Genomic DNA, 20,079 nt, shown 5'->3' on the forward strand with positions numbered 1-20,079 from the left:
CAAATTCATGTAATTGCACTTTTATTAATTTTATTTTCTTTGTATCTTCTAATTTGTTGTATTGTCTAAACTACTTGCATTTTTTTAATTTTCAGTTTTTTGACATGTGCAAAGGATTTTGGGTGATTGACGGCCAAAAAGGATACACCTGATGCATCCTTCAAAATATGGCAAAGAAGGCTGCGAAACGAGGCTGCCTTCCAAGTGTCCACACAATTGAGACTGCCTTAATGGTGCTTGATGTCATGGCAGCCGAGATATCCAGCCTAACAAAGCTGCAGCCAAGCACCCTTAGTCTGCCGCTCTCTGCCAGAATAATCACAAATGAGGAAATGTGAACAAGAAAACTGATGCAGAGTATCAAATACACAGAATGTATGACAGTCCTAACTCTTCGTCAATATGAAGAAAGCCAAATCCCGGACATTATAGCCAATTTTGAAAGGTCCAGGTCCAAAAAAGAGGACATGTCTGGGAAAAAGAGGATGAATGATCACGCTATAGAGCCTCTTGGTCATTCACAATTTAATGAGCCGATTGGCATCTTCGTCCAACAACGAGAACAAAGTAGTTCAAACAAACTTACGTAATGTTTAATAATGTTTTATTTGTAAAAACACATTGAAATGTAGATGCACCTTTGGTCTCATGACCACATTTGTAGTTTTTCATGTGAGACAATTGTAGTTCTGAAGCGAATGGTCAAACTCCTCTACCATCGAGCAGGGGAATTGTGGGAAATATTAGCCGAAAAAGTGTTCATGGATCCACACGTTGGAAATCTACCAGAAATAGTTGACCATCCTGGCAACTTTAGGACACCCTAATTCTTGAGGTCTCATTAGGGCAGAGAAGGTCCAGATTGGGATGCAGGGGTTATTTTATTGTGTATGTAAAGCTGAACCGACAAGAATGAATCTCAATTTGGTGTACAAATGTTGCTTCTTGTTGCTGTTCATTAATTTTATTATATTTTTAATTACTTTTAATTATCATTGGCATTAAATTTGAATGGAAGTGAAGCTTTCGTCAAAACACATCAAAATAAAAGCTTGTTTCAAAATAAAAGCTAGATGCATGGAATTGAAGAAAATGCAAGAGAAATATATTGCAATTGTAAAGTAAAATATAATATTCACTGTAGAAGTAGTAATAATAATATATAATGATGAAATTGTATTATTTTAGCTCTAATCCATTTTTAGGCTGGTCCAGCTAATGCGCATGCACGTTTTTGAGTACTCTGACAGGCGATGTCTTAATTAAAAATCTTCTTTTTCTACACCCGCCATATTGGGGGTTCCAATTTCTCTCATTTCAATAAAATTGGTCCGTCTCAGGCTAAACATTCTCTGACAGACTTTGGGTGGTCTGTGGGCATTCACGTGCTCTCTGAGGCTGAGACTAAATTACTACAGACTAACCCAAACCCTAACACTAATTGAAAAACTTTTGCATTTTTGAATACTAATAAACAACAACAACAACAATGCATTATTTCATTTATGAATCATTTTCCCAAATGAGGATGTCACAAAAGTTAATTTTGATCAGATTTAACTGACATCTGGAACAATTTTGTCTCAAACTACAGACATAGCTTGACTCTACAGACCCAAGGGCCTATGGGAGGCAGTGATGCTGCGAGACAACACATGTGAACACACCACACACAAAGCGAGAGAGAGAAAATGTAGTCAAGGATACACAAAAAGGGAAAAGCATTCATATCCTACCTCACGAAACACTCATTCGCCCAACCTACAAACTCTCTCTCTCTCACACACACACACACACACACACACACACACACACACACACACACACACACACACACACACACATATCCTATGGTACCAGGAGGCTTGATACTCTTCATTGTGTGGTTTCTTTATTGTTTCCAAGCATGCTTGGGTGGAGGACTGCGCGCTAAGCTAAAGATGCGAGCATCAGACTAGGGTAAGCACAGCTACGTGTCTCGAATAGCTCCTTTTTTTCTTTCTCCTTCTATCGCTGCTGCTGCTGTCATCTTCAGTATGGCGCCCACATCCTCGCATCCCTGCATCCCTTTGCTCCGCCTCATTGGTGCTACCCCCCATTTCATTTCTTCTTTTTTCACCCTCCTCTCTCTCTCTCTCTCTCTCTCTCTCTCTCTCTTTCTCTCTCAGCTCCAGGCCCATTGGTTGCCTGCCTCAAACCATTATCTGCTCTTATGCTTCTCCAACTGTCTCTATGTTTTTCTCGGCGTCTCCTTTTCCTCTGTCCTCGCACGTCTTTCTTCCTTCAACTCATGAAGAATGATTAGCATAAATGAGACGATAACTTTCCAGCAGGAGTGATCAAGAGTGAGAGTGTGAAAACGGAACAGCATAAAAAGAGGAAAGAAACATCAAGGGAGATCAAAAAGTTTGAGTAAAGAGAGCTTTTCCAGACTGGTGGGTCACTTATTTTCATTCTTGCTGGGTTGCTTTGCATGGCTGCATGGTTCTGATATAACAGTGTTGAGCTTGTTTATACTGTGTTTTTTATTCAGATTTTACCCATTTTTAAAGATTTAAAATAAGTAATACTTTACATTAATGCTCCCTTTATTAAGGGTTCATAAAGGTTTATTAAGGGTTTATTAATTACTAATAAGTTGTTTACAAATGCATAGGAAATCATTGATATGCAGTTATAACAACATGAATAAAAGGCAACTTTTATGCAATACTTGCCAAATTGTGAGCATTTTTAACTTACATGTTATAAATGCTTAATAAATACATTTATTCATACTTATATTAATCAAAAACATAAAATGTCCTGATTCATGTTTGATGTCATAAAACAGCATAAATAGATTAGTAGAGTGAGAGTAAAAAGAGGAATTATGTCATTTTACTAGTCTGCATTATGTTTCTATTAATTACTGTAATGTCTCGCCTCACTTGTGCTGTCACTTTCCATGTCAAGCTGATGTCAAAAGAATGATGCTACTACCGAATTACCTAGTCCGGTTACCTAAAGTCCTCTGCAAACACTTTTCTGAATCTGATCTTCATGCTTATTCACAGAATATATCATATAATAAAGCCTGATTACCATTGAATCACTGCACTTCATAGGATTGTAATATTGGTAACTTCATTAATAAATGCTCCATGTGTGTCCACTTTACATTAAAGTACATATTAATTGGTTACTAATGTTGAATGAGTGTTAAGTGCTTATAACATGAGGTAAAATGGCACACTATATGGCAGGTTTTGCATGAAAGTTACATTTTTTATGCATGCTGTAATAAATGCATATCAATGATTTATTATGCATTTGTAAATTAATAATTTGTCATTGACAGATCTATTTTTATATCCTTAACAAAGGGAACATTATTGTAAAGTGTTAGCAAAATGTTATACGCTGTAAAATTGACTTCTGCTGGTGTAACTCAACAAAGTGAAGTTGATTTAGCCATTAAATCATATTTTAGACACAAATAAAACCAGTTCATTTTTATGTTCAGCACATTTTTTGTTACTTGATAAAACATTTTTACAGTGTAAGATATCAGGAGGGAATGCTAAATGAGTAAGGTGAAAGAGTAAATTATGTTGTTCAGAAATGGAAGAGTATGTGTACAGAGATTCCTGAATCTATAGTTTGTTGTTTTGGGATCCGACAGCAGAACTTTTACTGAATGCAACTGATGAAAAGTGTTTTGTTCTGTATAATTGCATTATTGTTCAGTAGAAGGTAACCATACTTTGTGTTTGACGTCTTTCGAAGCATACTCTTATAAACTTTTAAACAGTTGTTTGTGTAAATGTTGATGTTGTGAGGGGTGAACATGTCTCTCAGGTCACAAGCTCGTAGGCTTTGTCTCTAGAAGCTTCTGTGGGCTTGGTGTGTTTTGTTCAATGGCACAGATACTTTGGTTCTATGTTTGACTTGCTGTACCAAGGCTGAAATATCTTAAACAGTTTTGTGAGTAAATGAGATGTCTGAACACTACTGGGAAACTTTTGTTTACTCGAGGTGACTTGAACCAGGTTGTTTTCTTGTAGAACAGATCATTTATGCATAAATTCTGATTTAATATATAGTCACCATCAGGGCTGGACTGGCAATCTGGCATACCAGGCATTTTCACCATGTTTGTATAGGTGTTTGCCAAACAATATTCTTTTACTGAATACCAGAGTACTGTATAGTGTTAGTTTGGTTTGACACAATATCCAGTTTGCCACATATATTATATTATATTATATTACATTAAATTACATTACATGATATTATATTATTTTATATTAAATTACATTACATTATATTATAATATATTACATTATATTACATTATATTATAATATATTATATTACATTACATTATATTATAATATATTATATTACATTACATTACATGATATTATATTATATTTTATTATGTTATATTATATTATATTATATTATACAAAATTACATTACATTATATTATATTACATTACATGACATTACATGATATTATATTATATTAAATTACATTACATTACATTACATTATTTTATATTACATTCAATTACATTACATTACATTACATGACATTATATTATATTATATTATATTATATTATATTACATTAAATTACATTACATTACATGACATTACATGACATTATATTATATTATATTACATTCAATTACATTACATTACATGACATTATATTATATTATATTACATTCAATTACATTACATTACATGACATTATATTATATTATATTATATTACATTAAATTACATTACATTACATGATATTATATTATATTATATTAAATTACATTACATTATATTACATTACATTATTTTATATTCAATTACATTACATTACATGACATTATTTTATATTCAATTACATGGAATTACATTATAATATAATATATTATATTAAATTACATTACATTACATTATATTTTATTATGTTATATTATATTATATTACATTATATTACATTACATTATGTGACATTAAATTACATTAAATTACATTACATTATATTACATTATATTATAATATATTATATTAAATAACATTACATTACATGACATTATTTTAAATTACATTACATGACATTACATTATTTTAAATTACGTTACATTACATGACATTATTTTAAATTACATTACATTACATTAAATTACATTACATGACATTACATTAAATTATATTATATTAAATTACATCCCATTATATTATATTATATTATAGTAACACTGTACATTAATGTTTCTTTTATTTATAAAGAGTTTACAAAGGGGTTCATAAATGATCGTATAAAAATGTATTATAAACCATTGCTAAACTTTTATAACATCATGCGTAAACGTGTCTTTTTCATGCAATTCTTGCCAAATAATGAGCTATTTCACCTCACATGTTATAAAATTCATATTGGTAAATATGAAGAATGAATAAGTGTATTTATTTGGCATAATAACATGGAGTTTAAAATGCTTACTGTTTGGCACGTAACCCTTTTTTTATTCATGTTGTTATAACTGCATATCATTACATTGTATTGCATTTGTAAATGATTAATTAGTCATTTATGAACCCCTTTATAACTCCTTAACAAAGGAAACATTGTAATGTAAAGTGCCATTTTCACATATCATATTAAACACCTTTAAAACACAATCAAACACACAGTAGATATTTGGCTTTTTCACTGTGAGTTCTTTATTCTGACGTTTAATAGTTTTAATTCTTAATCGATTGACAATATGATTTGATGGAACACAAGAACACATTCTTTTAATTCGCTTCGTGATGATAACGATGACATTTATTTATCTTTGACTTGCAGTACCAAACAACTGTAATATTGCAACAGTGGCTTCGTTCCTCAAGCTATTAATAAATTATAAAAAAAAGAAGAAAAAAGCAGGCCAAAATGTTGTCGTTAAATAAGTGTCAGAATAAATACTTTTCAAATGTTTTTTGTTTATTTGGGGGCGCGGTTCAGTGGTTCTTCACACCATGCCCTCGTTTGGTAATGTGAAGCAAACACTTTTAAGTTGCATTTAACAAGCTCGAGAGACAGATGGGCTCTCTTGGATAAGAGCTCTTCATACTTTATTTGTTTTAGTGTTGTAATTTAATCCAGAGTATTTGTAACAGACCACTGGAGTCTGGACTTGAGACAAAGTGCACTTTGATGTGTACTAATCATCTATCCTAAGAGCCACATACATTGTATGCTGTGAGATAAAGGACAGACATATGCACATACTGTACTATGTGCTGGGTATGAAGGAGGTGGTCTACAAAGATGAATATGATAAAACATTCATTTATGAATGCTAATATACAATGCATTTGTATAGAATTAATGTGAACCAACATTTTGCTTTTATACAGAACACAAACAGACACATATATACTGTATGTGATGTACATATAAAAAAATGAAAAAATGCAACATTTTTCAATGAGAATTTCAATCTTCCTACATATAATTTCTTGTGTGGAAGAGCAATATGGAATAGCGTGCGTGTTTACGTTTATGTATCCTTTTTTGTGATATGCATGCTGTATATGCCCAATCACTTGTATTATATTGTTTTTCATGGTTATTTTTTAAATGATATGATATTTTGGTTGACAACAAACTTGATAGACCGATACCTTCATGGTTTTAGATGTGGCTGCTCAAAGCAGTGGTTTTATAATTTCTCTATCATTTCAGATAATTGTGATTTTTAGTTTGCGCTCCCAAAACAATTCCGATAACTGAATGATATGTTCCAAATGACCTGTTATGATAAATAATCTCTAATGTGTTTCTCTGATCACTGTAAAATTGTTTAATCAGTATTTACAGCCATGCTAAATGACAACGCTCATCTGATTTACAGAGAATTATTACATAATCTATTGCAGAGATGCTGTGAGTATGTGTTTAAATAAAAGAGTCATATGATCTGCATACAAGGTAATCAAGTCTTTGTATATTATATATTATTTATTTATATACTGTACAATGCATTATATTATATAAAGTAGTTTGTAACATCTTGGGTTTACTGTCACATCACAGGAACTGGTTGTGCATGCCAAAGAGGAAGTCACAGCCGTGTTCTTGGTATTACTCAGAGTGTCAAACTGTGATTGAATTCTGGAAAGACGGCGGTCACTCACTCACTGTGATCTAAGCTACAGGAAACCCCTGCTATAGCAGACAGCACATCAAGAGCTAGCACGCTATATAGATCGACAGACAGACAGAGAGAGAGACAGATCTATCAGACAGATACAGTAGATAACTCAGTCAAAAACTGTAATCATTGACCTTGGTTACATGCACTTAAGAAAATGGTTTATTTCAGGTTTTTTGCAGAAAGTAAAAACTGTAAACATGAATACCGTTTTCTTTACATTGTTTAAGGGAATCAGAGAAAGTGATTTAACACACACATATGTTTCTCGCAGAGAACAAGACTTACGTATGTGGCCAGGCAAATGCACAAGCACCGTTCTTACCGGTTTTTGTTGAGCGCATATTCATGGCAAAGACCGGATAACTAAACTGAAGTCATATAATGTTGCGCCAAGACAACATGGTGTGAATTACAAATTACAAATTTATGGGGAGTACAGTGGGAAAATTGCACACACGTACACACACACACACAATCAAATAGAGTGCACAATTTCAACTATCGATTACTATCCATCACGTCTGTAAAAGCGCTCAAGTGTGCAGAGGGAATCCCAGAGTATTACGTAAGAGGGGAACCCCACTATCGCAGCACTATGCAGCAGCAGGCGTGATGGAAAGTTAAGGAAATAAACACAGCAGCAACTGCTTTTCCAAAGATCTGGAAATAAAGCAACGGCGACCAAAAAAGCAGTAAAGTCTTTTTCGGATGCCATGATCATTATTTACAGTGTGGCTTGTTGTACGCATTGCAGCAGTTTCCTGGTCAAATAAACACTAGAAGCCCTACAACAACAACAACTTTTATTCTCTTTCACACAAACCATGAGTAAAACCGCAGATTATAAATTAGTTATAAAAACGAAACATTTTCACCCTGTTCCTCACACAATGCTATCTTGACGTCTAACACTTTAACTATAGAGCATAACTAGTAACACAATATATTTGAAAGTTTAGACTGATAGAGCGTTGCCCTTGCGCTGCAAAGTATCGAAATTATAAGCCGAAAGTGCCATAGAAACACCACAAAATTATGTGGTTGCTTCAGGAATTGTGTTTTTCATCTCACATTTGTTTTCAGTTATATTAAGGTGTAGGGTAGGGATGTAGGTTTTGTTTATTTAAAGTTTGATAGAACTTTCAACCCATAAAAACCTAATTTCTTTGAGAGACATGCTTTTAGCGCCACACAATGGATATTTCACTTTGGAACTGCCGCCATACGTCATGCATCACACGTAGACAGCCTGCTCTCGTGAACATTACATTAATGTGGTGACATTTTTTGCAAAATAATTTTGCAAAAAATGTCACCACATTAATGCCATTTGGTTGTCACTCACTACCTGAATATATTTTAAGAGTGAATTCAGTTGTAGAATGCGGATATCACTTCCATACTCCCATAGACAGCCTAGCATACCAGCTAAGGTAAGTAAACAACCATATGCTGTTGTTACCCAGCAGGGGTAATAAATGTTTGTATAGTAAGGAACTATTTTGGAGATTCAATTTAATCAAATCGGAGAATTCCACAAGTAACATATTCAAACATTGGTGAATACTCATAGCCTCTGCACAGCTCTGTGTCAGTTTTGGTGTTTATGGGATGCTCATATGTGATGCTCAAACTTCTCCATTTATTCGCACATCCCCATAATTCAGAGTAAAGAAAGCTTGATGTATATCTGAGAAGCACGGCCAATTAAAAATCAATCTTGACTTTGGTGCAGGGCTGTAATTGAGAGTGTGGAGTAGAGAGTAGACAGGTGATTAATACCAGCACTCACCTACTGCCACAACACGCACCCGCTAGCATTCATCTCGCCGCACCCGCTCACCTACACCGCGCGCTGATAGTGTGACAGTCACGGCATGTCAAAAACACAGGGATTTGCATGAGTTATATGCTCTGCAGGCATGTGATAGAACAGCGGTTAGGGGTGAGCCATACTGCATGCCTGCACACAGCAAGAATAAAGCCACGGTGGGTTAGTCATCCGAGTTTGGCATTCAGTGCACTGGGAAGGGAAGGAGGATTACCACAGCATTTCTTTTAGGGCTCAAGCTTCTTTTCACCAGGCTTAATGGTGCACTGTTTGTGTTAGACAAGATGTGGTGCATGTTGATTTTGCCCATGGTTTTAGTTCAGTGGTTCTCACCTGGTTAAGGACCCACATTTACACTGGACATCAAGTGGTGACCCAGCACAGTATTCAAAAATACAGAATTCAATACAAATACAATCATACAGAAGTAAATAAAAATGTCCTTGAAATCAAACATTAAGATGTATTAATATTGCCAGCACTGCAAAGGCCCAACAACACACAAAATTGAATATGACTTTGGCGTAATACGGTTTTGAAATATCTTACAATTTTTTGACAATTTTTTCTGCAGGGTTAAAAGAGTTAAAATCTTAAATATCTATAAAATGGTAAAACTATATGTAACGATTGTTACTGGCATTGGCAATGATGAAGACGATGATGTGAAGAACCCAAGTGCAAATTTATTTATAAACGTGAATCTAAACCATAACAAACATAAACATGACCTTGACTAGACTATGACATAAACATGAACTTGACTTGACTAAACATGGCATTACTAGACTATGAACCAACATTACATCAACAATACCTGACAGTGGATCATGGAAAACATGAGGGTTCAATACAGGACATGGGAGAACATAAACCAGTGAACAAACAGAACTCAAAACAAGATCATTAAAACAATGAACCAATGAAAACAAGACATGTGAACATGGAGGGAAAACAGAACATCACATGACTAGGGAACACATGACATGAAACAGGAACTAGAATTACAAAATAAAAGACATGATTTACATGAACACACACATTAAACATTACACTATACACATATATTTTCATTAAAAGTATTTGTAAATATTGTACATTCCTAAAGCTTTACAGACATAAACATTTTCACATTTTAGATGCTGTTAATACATCCATATTGTACGTTTAAGCGTCTATCTAAACATACAGACATTTTTAGACAGACGCTGAAAAATGATACATTCAAATGTCCACGTATAATAATGAGATCAGGCTGCAGGTCCATGAGTTGGTCGCTGGTGATCTGTTTCACTAAGAGTCTGAACTTCTTATTCAGTGGGATTTTATTGACGTTATTGGCTTTATTGTGTTGCCACCTGCACTATATTTGCAATAGAATTTCACCATACCTTTATATAGTTTTAGCAGTATGAATACTGTGGTCAGCATGTAATATTTCTGAAAACAAGGACAATTCCTGGATGCATTTCTATGCCTAAATGTGCAGTGCATGGTATAATGTACTGTAGCATACTACACTGCATACTGTTTCAAACATTTATCGTTGGATATTTGATACTGTTTAGCCAAAAAATGTATACAAAAATAGCAGTATTGCGTATATAGGATTAGGGTTAGGAATTCAACTTTTCAGTCATTTTTGGCACCCCCTGCTGGAGATTTCACTGGGAAACTGCTGCGAAACATGTAATAAGGCACATCATTTCATTTTGCAATATGTTTCCTCGATCACCTAATATTCAATAACCCATTAATACATCTAACCAACCAACCAGCAGCCAATGCCCTTCTGTGTAAAAGTAGACAGCATTGGAAAATCACAATCATGAAACATCACAGTAATGCTAATTCAAATGTTCCAGCTCAGTGTTTAACCTCTGTGTTTGAATCTTAATGACATTTGTTGTGCATATCGGCCAATGAAGAGACGAAGGGGACAGTCTACTTGGAAATGTTATGGAGGCAAAAATGGCCTTCCCCACACAGGGCTAAGAAAAGAAAAAAGATATTGAAAAATGATTACAAAACATCTATCCATAATTCACTGGGCATATTGGTGAGGGGGCAGGGCTCTTATTCTGTCTGCTCTTTAAATCAGATTTGTCGGTTATGATCACTGTAAATTCTTCAAGTCACACAACTCCAATATTGGCCAAATATTACTCTGTGTAATGGATAATTGATTATGACAAGTGATACCAGTGGGAATGAATGTAATAGCTGAGGGTAAGAGTACAATGGTGATGGTTGGTGCAGAACAGATTTTCACATTAGGCTTTTGTCCAAATGTTTGATTGGATGATAAAATAAAAAGGCAAACTGTAAACTAAAGGACATCTATTTTCCATGATATCTTAAAAAAGGTTTTAGCTCTCAGACAGCAGTAGACACTTTTGTGTTGGTGGACGAAGAGTAATTAGTTATTGCATGAGATCTGTAGACTTATTCAATTATTAATTTTATTTCATGTACATTTAAAATGTTACGCTTATTTTTCTAGAGGTCTATTTATCTAGACATTTTTAAATTTTAAAACAGAACGGCCATTGACAATGCAATGTCTCCGCGATGGTTTACAGTCAGTAAAACGACTTTTTGTTTTTTTCCGATCATGTCGCTGCGTTGCAACTCTTCTCTCGTTAAAGTGTGGGAGAGAGCACGCTTGTAGGAATCAGGTTTGGAGGTAGAGACATTTTTATTCACTTTAAAACAAATAACAACTACAACGGCTGATTATGACTTTAGATATTTTGCTTCAGAAAATTTGCTTTTTATTTTGCATTTTGTTTTTGGTTTAGGTTAGGAAAATAATTTTTACTCATCAAAACCTCCATCTAATTATCACCTTAAAATATTGTCTTATTACAATACCATTTCACTTGCTTTTGGCACCCTCCACTGGACATTTCACAGGGAGACTGCAGCCAAACATGTAATAATGCACGTTATTTAAAACGTTTTTCCCACGTTCACTTAACGTTAATGAGATCAGGCTGAGCACCGATAAGTAAACTTTAAGAGATCCACATGTGATGAATGTAGTAATCATGGTGAAAGTGTGATGGACGGTTATAGTGATCAATGGGCAAATGCAATAATAGTGTACTACAAAGGGTGCATACAAATTTAGAAAAATTAGTTTGCATTTCATGTCATGATGAGGAGTTTTAAAAAAATATTGAGCTTTTTGAAAATGTGAAGGTGTCAAAAAACTCAATGACAGAACAATAAAATGAATATTACTGTTGGAAGTAAATCTGTTGACAGCAGAGAAAAACTGTGATGCAATTCTGACTATTTAGGAGAATGAAAAAGCTAAAATAGTGAGATCTGTCAGCCTGTCAGCCAGGACTGAAGCTCATTTATTGTTGATTGCACCTCTTTTCTTTGTGTCAAAACTTTGTTTTGTTGTGCTGAAATTACTCGTCTTGCTACAAGTGCAATTACTTTTAGCTATTGATTTCTTTTGCCTGTGCACTTTCGGGTTTCAGAACATCTTGATATCTGATTTTGACACTTGGAAAATGGAGTCATTGACTGTCTGCAAGGCTTACCATAATCATACAGTCTGAGGTTGAATAGACATCAACTTGGAAGACACTGAACATGAAACACATGCATCAGAAATGTGCATTATAATAGCAGGAAATATGACTTCATGTCACACAGAACATATGGTATGAAGAACACTTTATGATCTGAGACGCAAGCTAGTGCTATTCCCGACTACGACTGGCAGTATTTGACTCGTAAGAGAAAACTAACAATAGAAAAAGACCTTTAATACCCACTATAGTGCCCCTTGTGGCAACAATGAAAATGCAATGAAAACATTGTGTCATGGATGCAACGACACATGAAATCAAAGTTGTGCAGCATTAAGTGTGTTAATGCAAGCACTAAATTTGAACAGTAACATAAGCTATGTCATAATATGGAAAAAACACTCAAAACCAAGAACCTTTTGGTTTTCCATTGCATGCATGAAACAAGATCCTACATATCACAAATACCTAGGCAAAACGACAACCTGGTCTCATAGAGTCTTGTTACTATACCTAACCAAAATGATTTTATACTGTGGCAGTTTCCTGGTGAAATGAACACTGGAGGTGCTATAACAGCAATTACTTTTATTTCACGTATAAACCATCAGATATAAGTTCATAAACACTTACTTTTTTAACCCAATGCTATCTTATGACACTTTTAATAAAGTGCATGACTTGTATGCAAACTAGATTTACAAGATTGTTCGATTGTGATAAAATTACATAGGTAGCTCAACTGATAGCTGATAGCACTAGTGATGCAAAGGACCGGGGTAAGAGTCCTGAATTGAACTCGATTTAACACAAGTAGCACCACAATATGATGGGGTTGCTTTAGCAATCTTACAAATGTGTTTTTAATCTCACATTTGCTTTTTTGACACTGTTGGTTAGGTTTAGGTTTAAGGTTTAGGGTAGGGAGGTCGGTTTTGTTGATTTAAAACTCTATAGAGCATTAACATCTGTTTGGGAGAAGATTTCAATTAAAAGTAGCACTACTTAATGGACATTTCACCCCAGAACTGTCGTGATATGTGTAAATGTCCATAGCGTAAGAACACACTTCATGTTTTTGCATGTCATGTTTTAATGTTTTATCGTCATTTTGAAAAAATTTCACCACAATCACGTCATTTTCATGAGATCAGGCCGCAAGATTGTAGTTGACAGACTAAGAGAGAGAGTTGGGGGAAATTATAGGCAAAAGTAGGATCCAGGGTTCCTTTGTCAGCAGTTTTGGGAAGAAGCGGATGAGACCCCAGGTGCATGCTGGAAATGCCCTAATTCCAAGAGCTGCCTCAGCCCTGCATTTCTGTCCTTTTGCAGACAACACTATCTTTCCCTCTCCTACAAATCTGCCTTTTATTTATCCTGGATGTACTAAGCATTGAGCAAACAGCATTTACAACCCAGAGAAAAATATATTGCAATTTCAAAGATCAGTAGACTTAACAGTGTCTGTAGAATTGTTTCATTGAAGTATCAACATAGTGTCTGATTCTTTTCCTCATTAAAACAGACACATTTGATGACAATTGATGACATAGAGTAAGAGTATAGAGCTATACAATTAATGTGGATTATACAATTCAGATCATTTTGTTTTAGGAGAATATGATGAGAAAAAAGTGACTTCCCTTACAAAAAAATCGAATTTACCTCAATTTTGACACTTATTTTTTTCACGTACAAATCAGCATGTGATTCGCAGCAAATTGTTTGCCAGAAGTTTGCAGATCTTCGGCGGTGTTGGTGAACCTGCGGCAAACAGCGGACAATTTGCAACAATTTTGCTGCATATTTGCCATGAACTCTCGATTTTTGTAAGGGTTGAGTCTCTTTGCAAATATGACCACAGTTTGAGACATTGTTGAGATTCTAGAGGAGACATGTGAGATTACTGGGGTCATTTTTCTCAGGAGACAAATCACAAATCTCCATTTGTTCTCCATTTGATCTCATTTTTGTCTAGGAGAATATCCTGTGGGATACCAGTTAATATTTCATACTTACTTTTTTTCTGTTTGTCTACAATGGTACTGTTACTGTTGACAATGTAGCTACTGCTTCTATATCAAAATTTTGTGAAGAATTGTTGTCTTTGTTCAAATAAAAACATGGATGAGGCACATTAGATAATACAATCCTCGTCTGGTTTAGTCTGAGTGGTGTGTTTGAAAACATGGCAAGGTGCTGCCCGCGTTTTGCTCTGACCTATTTTACGCAGCCCTGCCCGGCTCTCGCTGTGAGTTGAGTTCCGAAATAGCTCAGTAAGGAAAGTGGTGCAAGTTCATTTTCATCTTGCATAACAGGCAGATCATTCTCCTAGCTAGCCTAGGCACTGAAAAATAATACAGAATACAATGTGCCAGGGTGTTTGCAGATTACTAAAGTGCATTTTAGCAAAGGGCTGTGAGTTTGGAAGGGGTTTAGTTAAACCCCCTTATTGGATGGTTTGACATTCTAAAAGCTGATTTATACTTCTGCGTCAAACCTGCGGCATAGGATTGGCATAGCTATGGTGTTTAAGGCATAGCCTCCACTGTAGCCTGACATGCATCTCTCCAAAAAATGTAACCATGGAGACCATGACTGCTATATTTGGCCCACTTTGTAACCAGAGAGACTCCCACAGAATAAGTAAAAAGAAATCTGAGGTAACTTTGCATTTTCTCCAAGATTACATCAAGATCTATGCATCATGTTACATTGCATTTGGGCTCGATTTAATCGGGAGCATCTGCTGATTTACATTCTGTTTTCAGTGAAAACTTAACAGAAAGCAACAATTTCATATGTAACTCTGTGCTATTCTGGCTTTAACTCTAAATATACTTGGTCTGTAAGTGAAGCAATATGTTTGTCATGGGGATGTCCCGATACTGGTATTGGAATCAGGTCCGATACTGCGCTCAAGTACTTATACTTGTGCTTGTAAAAACTTATGACTTATGACTGTCATTATGGAAACATTCAGTACACAAATTAAAATCATGTTATGTCCTAGAGTGATTATTAAACAGTAAAGGCTTCGATTTAATGAGATAAATACGTAGTTTGCATGTGCTGCACACTTTAAATGTGAGAATGTGTGGAGCCGGTGTTGTGCTGACGCTGGCTGCTCATATCTTTTTTAGGTTTTCTTGTTCCGTGACTGCTATTGTTATTGTAAAATTGTACTTGCTTTTAGTGCCACACAGTGGACATTTCACCAATGAACGGCTGCGATATTGTAAAACTGCCACCACAAGATTTATTTATCTTCTGTGTAGGCTCATTTAAAACTTACAGCCACAATGCTAGGGTGTTGTGGGTGGTTGCTAGGGCGTTGCTATGCAGTTGCAAAGATATTCAGGATGGTTGCTATTAATATATTAGTATCATTGAAATTTGGAAATGTAGTTGTTTTTGGAATCAGAATTTTCAGATGATTTGCTTCATGTACAGGGTATATGCATGCATCATGATTTGTATAGTGTGTAGGCATGTTGTGCATTCTCTCTGGACCAATACATTAGCATGGCTGGCTGCACCGTTGTGACAGGGTGATGGTTGTTGTGGCCCCGCCCCCAGTGCTGCTGGTGTTGGCTGGTTCTAGCCGTCAGTCAGACGGTGGGCTGGTGTGGGGGTGTGGTTGTGTGACTGCTGGGCAACACCTGTCACACAGAGTGTTCCTGTCTGGGAGGGATGCAAACTGACAGCTCATGGTCTCTCTTTCTCTCTCTTGCTCTCTATTTGAAAGATATTTTGTCCACGGCACTCTATTGTTGTGGAATCAGGGATTTCAGATTAATCTGCCCCTAAATGGCACAGAAGAACAAAAACTGCATTTGGTGGCTTTACATATCGATCAGACGGTCGCTTTCAATTTAAATCTGCAGTTCTTGGCCAGAATAATTTGCAGACTGGACCAGACTTTATGCTTATAGTCAAATGTCTGGCTACATGAGCTAGCACATAAAATAATTGCTGAGAAGATCAACCCTTTACAATTAAGTCTGTTATTAGTGCGTATGTTGAGAAACTCAGTTTAGTCACTGAGGACAGGGCACACATATGTTTCAGTCTCCCAAGTCCCTAACAACCTCACACATGTGAATATGCAGCCAGAACCACATCACATGAGAGGTGTTATTAGTGTTATTCTGGGCTCTAATGATCATGCAAAGAAACCATGCTTTAAAAAGCATAGAATTATAAAGATAATATTACATTTGTTCCAAAACCTAGTTAGCTGCTTACCTAGCTAAAAGTTTAAGGCAAGTAGGCAACATAGGCATGCTCTCAATGCAAAGACTGTTCCAAGGATTCGGTAGTAACATTAGCTGCCTTATAATTTTGGTCAGCAGTTGAGATATGTTGTTTATTCAGTACAAAAAAAAAGTACTGACAAAATGGTTCAATCTTATTATAAATGTATTATTTTATAAAAAAAATATGTGTACTCTATACTCTAATAAGCGTATCTTGTCATTATCATAGCAACATGCTAACACCAATCTCCATTGAAATCAATTGTGAGTCGAGTCTCTCGTGTACCTCACTGATGAGCGCTTTTTTACTATTTGATTTGTATAATTTTGAGTGTTCCATTTCAGTTTGGACGCTGACTTATTGTGCATTTACGTAATATCAGAATCACTGTATTTACCAGATTCTGACTTGACGTTCATATGTCTTTGTTGTATACTGTTGTAAACGTAGTCATAAAATATTTTTTCAATGACATACAGAGGTAAAGTTTTCTGTTTTGAATTTTGCCACAGTAACAAATCATTTCTCAATCCGAGGTCATGAACGATTGCAAGTAGAATCTCAGAGCTGTCATCTCGTAATTACGATAAGATGTGAACTTACCAGTAGGCCACACCCACACTAATCAGTTTTTGTTTGAAAATCTCTTTTCAGTTTCCTAACATCATCTATTCACTTACAAACAATCTAAAGTTATGAGAAACAAATTTGCTAAAAAGTTTCCAGTCATATTTTTCAACTGCAAATTAGCATGCGATTCGGCACAAATGTTTGCCAGACGTTTTCAGTTCTTTACCAGTAGTGGTGAACTTTCAGCAAACCTTCAGTGACAATGAAGAGTTTGCTGCAAAGCTCATTTGCATGTGAATATAATGAGAGAACTCTCAAACGTAGTGGAATCTATGTGTTTTCAGTGGACATGGCCTTAGTAGGTTGGTGCCTATGTTGGCCACATTCACAGTAATCCGTTTTCATTTATAATCTTTGGGTTCCAATTGTCATCATCTTCAAAAGCATGCGGTAATGGAGGGCGTTTTGAAGTGCTCTGTTTTCCGGTGGAGGAAAACGAAGCTCTGATGTGGATGAGAGGTGTGATCACAGCGAAGTGTGTTTAAAAGAAAATGTAGAGTTGACATGTCCTTCGAAGATTCCTGCCCATATAGGCCACATCTACACAAATCCGTTGTCGTTTAAAAACTCAATATTTAGTTTCCTAACATCACATCTTCCAAATATTGCGGTCATGGTTTCCAGTGTTAGAAAACGAAGCTCTGGTGTGGATGAGAGGTGTGAACATAACGAAATGTATGTGTTTTAATTGAAAACATATTAGAGTGGACGTGGCCTATGTATGTTGTCATGGAAGGCGTTTTTGAAATGCTCCATTATCGGTGTGGATGAGAGGTGTAAATGTAGCGAATATAATGTGTTTTAAACAAAAAAGGCAGCTATTTTCTAAAATATGTTGCTTGCTTAGTAGTAGTCAGAGCTACAAATGTCTTGTCAGCTCATTCTGTCCAATTCAGGACCCTGGACAGTACCTCACTGAATCTGATAACAAAGGCTACATTTCAGTGCCTTGAATAAGAGCCAAATGGATCATACTGCATTAGTTTTAGCACTAATCATCATCACCTTCAGGGAGCTCTTAAAGGCATATCAGTGTTATTACTCAAACATTACCAGTCAGGTTGTTTTGTTCCCTCTAAATGGGGGTGTCTATACCCAGACTGATGATGTGTAAGACTCCCATGTGTATTCTTTGTCTCCGATGATGGGGCTGATGGCAATCTCCTTTCAATGTCACCCTGTTTACTCTCGGCTGGCACCAGCTCAAAAAGTATCCACTGATTTCCCTTCTCTGCTATTCCTTTCTGTAAGAGCTCCATAATTAGTAGTTGCCAGCACAAAGTGGACCGAAAATAAAGCGCAAGACAGATGTGTATATGTGATATTTAACTCCTTCTCAACTAATGAGTGATTAGGCTGTAAGGCATGATAGATTACCCCACCACCCTCCTAACACCCCCTCCATCCCCACGGATCTGCCAGAGCTGGGAATCTAACTGTGGCCAGCAGCAGCAAGCCCATGTTACGTATAGAGTCGTCACACTTTTGATGAGTAGACAGTCTTCCAACTACACCCTTAGACAATACCAAAGGAGGGAACAAAAGGGAGGCAAACAAACAAAGAGCGACCCATATTGCATTTTTGATGGCAAAAGCAGGGGAGGGTTTCCACTGTAAACAAGCAAGACCTCAAGATGAGCTTAATGAATGGGCAGTATTTCTCTGAAGGGATTACAGAGGAAGACACTGAAGCTGGGATGTTTCCCAACTTTTTGTTGGAGGAGAGTATATGCGATTGCACCGTCAGAGTTTTTGTCCTCTTTGTTCATTGGGTGACTGTCCTCAGTATTGTTAGCATGATACATTAGCTGATTACTATGAATGGTATCTCTTAACAAGGGGCAACCTATCTGCATCTGCATTTAAATTTGGCCTTTGAACACAATAGTGATCTGAGTTCTTTTGCAGGCATCATACTTTTCTTTTAATGCTGATCATCAGACATATTCTTCTTTTTTAATCCATTGTGCAGTATTATTGAGTTACACACAAGACAGTAACTTCAGATCCAAGACTGTAGGTTTGGTTTTAAAGGGATGTTTCACCCAAAAATGAAAAGTATTTAATGATTTACTCACCTTAATGCCATCCCAGATTTGTATGACTTTCTTTCTTCTGCTGAACACAAACAAAGATTTTTAGAGGAATATTTCAGCTCTGTAGGTCCTTAAAATGCAAGTGAATGGTGACCAGACCTTTGTAGCTCCAAAAACCACATAAAGGAAACATAGAAGCAGTCCATTAGACTCCAGTGGTTAAATCCATACCATCAGAAGCGATAGTGATAACTTTCAATGATAATTAACATGGAGATTTAGAGTATAATAGGACTTAAATATTTATCTGTTTCTCCCTCACACCTATTATATTCAGGCCTGGATTGGTAATCTGGCATGCTGGGCACTTTGGGGCTGATCAGGGTCAGACTGGCCATTGGGAGAACCATGCCAGCCGCGAAACGGGCCGAATGGGCTGCGATAAGCTGAAATGAGCTGCCGCGTTATGCAGAACGGGCCACAAAACAGAGCCACGATATGCCTAAGGGCAGCGACCCTTTTGGGCCAGTTTCTATGTAAAATCCCAGGCCAACTTCTCTTCCCAGTCCACCCCTGATTATA

At 36.0% G+C, this 20,079-nt stretch overlaps 1 protein-coding gene across 3 annotated transcripts in view; it reads left to right on the forward strand.

The window, feature by feature from the left end:
- The first annotated feature begins 1,809 nt into the window (after positions 1–1,809).
- The window catches only part of LOC127662858 (myelin transcription factor 1-like protein), a 169,038-nt gene continuing 150,768 nt past the window's right edge, over positions 1,810–20,079 (forward strand). For 2 of the 3 annotated variants that reach the window (XM_052154235.1, XM_052154237.1), the window contains exon 1: positions 2,209–2,435. The gene's annotated coding sequence lies outside the window, so the exon portion shown is untranslated. Of the gene's footprint in view, positions 1,960–2,208; positions 2,436–20,079 lie in introns of those variants that run through there. The other variant, XM_052154236.1, reaches the window with a different exon arrangement.

The sequence above is a fragment of the Xyrauchen texanus genome, chromosome 22 (assembly GCF_025860055.1).
Source record: "Xyrauchen texanus isolate HMW12.3.18 chromosome 22, RBS_HiC_50CHRs, whole genome shotgun sequence".
Classification (NCBI taxonomy): domain Eukaryota; kingdom Metazoa; phylum Chordata; class Actinopteri; order Cypriniformes; family Catostomidae; genus Xyrauchen; species Xyrauchen texanus.